At 45.3% G+C, this 2,284-nt stretch overlaps 1 pseudogene; it reads left to right on the forward strand.

The window, feature by feature from the left end:
* The first annotated feature begins 357 nt into the window (after positions 1–357).
* Positions 358–1,803, forward strand: LOC124683703 (annotated as a pseudogene).
* The last annotated feature ends 481 nt before the right edge of the window (positions 1,804–2,284 follow it).

Raw genomic sequence — 2,284 nt, forward strand, 5'->3', positions numbered from 1 at the left:
TTGCTGAAATCCGACTGAATTGCTGTGATAAGTTGAAATACTGTCAAACTGGTTCTGAAATGCAAGTCAAACTGCCGCCGAGCTGCTGAAATCTTGTCAAAATGTTGCTGAAATCTTGTTTAAAAGTTGTTGGAATGTGGGAAATGAGAGTTGTGATGATAGGACATGTATTTTTGTGTGAGTGTTAGTCTCAGTTAGTACATAGTGGTATTTTGACATGAAAAGCTAGATTGTGATGGTATTTTTGCAACTTTGTTTTATTGAGTGGTATTTTGGAATATTTGGTTTTCACTGGTGGTGTTGTGGCTATTGTCTCCTCTCTCTTATAGCAGCCAACAATTCACCGACGAGGAGGAGATGCCGCCACTCGCATCCAAGCGCCGCAAGGCATCACCTTCCCTGCAGCCCTCGGAGGTTTCTTCCGACTCCGGGAGCTAGTTCGACCTCCACCTGCACGACCACTCCGACCCCGAGGAGGACGACAGCTTCTTCTCCGCAAGGAGCACCGCTAGTGATGACGAAGATGAACAAGATTCCGACGAGGAGGAGGAAAGCCAGGATGAGGAGGAAGATGATGATGGTGAGATGGGGGAGCTTGAGCAGGAGTATCAAGCCCTCTAGGCCAATCAACAGTATGTAATCTCCCCCTTCTACCTGTCCTCTAAATGCCTCACTTCAGAATCTTCCATCTGCAGAAGCATTCTTCATACCTTGAAGCAGAACCGAGACGACGACGTTGCAATGGGCCAGGCGGTAAAAAATCAAAAGGTCTTCTTATATCTCCTTATCATGATCCTGTGAAATTGATATCCTCTTTATTCACTGTGTTTAAGCTTTCAAACTATTAACCTTTGCGTCCAATTTCTGTTCAACTGAAGTCCCTATGGGACAGGACCCTGGAGATGAGGTTCTTGCTGCAAAAGGCGTTTTCCACTTCGAACAAGCTTCCCAAGGTCTGGCTTTGTTTGGTCGATGCACCGAGCATCATTGTCTTAAGTGATGTCACTGTTAAAAAATGCAGGATCATTCAGATGTCTGTATTTGTTGCAATTGTGTTCTTGCAGGATCCCACCAAGTCAAGATTCTGCGGTCACGATCAGTAGATAGAGGAAGCATATGTTGAGATGTTGGATTCATCGAAATAGACTCTCGGTTGCATGCTGGAGCTGCAGGAGGTTTGGCTACCTGTTTTATTTTATCCGTCGAGCTATAGTTGTCCATACTACGATTCCCAGGCTTTCTTACTTTGTGCTTTCAAAAACTTCCTGTAGGATTTAGTGGAGAGGAACCAGGCTGCAAAGGGTCCAAACGGTACTACTACTGTCCAATCTTTATCATTCGAAAGATGCCTTTAAACGTTGTTAATCCCGATCAACTTAATGACAGATAAGGTAGCTAACTCGAATGTAGAAAATGACGAGTAGCTGGAAGTGCAGAAAGTGCAGACAAGGTAACCATTTCCAATAATAGAAACTGTGAGAAGGTACTGTGGGATATATTCTTCCATATGCTGCAGTGTCTTGCATAGCAGCAGATCATTTGTTAGTCAGCACTATGCAGTTATGCAGCTGTATGATTACCACATCATTGAATTTGTTGTGCTTTAATACTGATCATCAAAACTCTTCCCTAGTTTTTTAATATAGTAATTTCTTAAATGTCTTTGAGCTGCCAAATTGTTTGTTTGGTTGTCAGTATTTTTTTCGAGAAAACGCAAAGGACCTTTGCGTTTCATTTCATTGAAAAGGTTGAATTTGATTTACAATCCTCCTAAGAGGTGGGTTACAACCAGAGGGAAATTAACTTAATGCACATCCCATGTGGGTGGCAAGACTAGTCTGAGCCCTTTCGCGCCAGCTCTTGCCCAAAGTCGGGCTTCATCCTTGATCATGGAGACCAGGGAGGGAACAGAGGGCTGGTTACCCTAGAATATGCAGTCATTTCGATGTTTCCAAATCATCCAAGGGGTGAGTAGCACGGCAGAGGCGAGTCCTTTGCGAAGCAGTTTGGGAGCCTGCTGTTTGGCCTGCAACCACCAGTCCATGAGGGTGTCCTCACCATTAGGTGCTCTTGCTGCCATCCTGAGCCAAGCAAGCACTTCATGCCGGACAGTCTTAGTGAAAGGGCATTCGAGCATCAGGTGGCGCATTGTTTCAGGTGCCTGGTCGCAGAGAGGGCATCGTGTGTGATGTTGCAGGCCGTGTCTTGCGAGGCGTTCCGCGGTCCAACACCTGTCCAAATTTGCTAGCCAATGGAAGAATTTGACACACGGTGGCGCCCATGT

The sequence above is a fragment of the Lolium rigidum genome, chromosome 1, assembly GCF_022539505.1.
Source record: "Lolium rigidum isolate FL_2022 chromosome 1, APGP_CSIRO_Lrig_0.1, whole genome shotgun sequence".
NCBI classification, from domain to species: Eukaryota; Viridiplantae; Streptophyta; class Magnoliopsida; order Poales; family Poaceae; genus Lolium; species Lolium rigidum.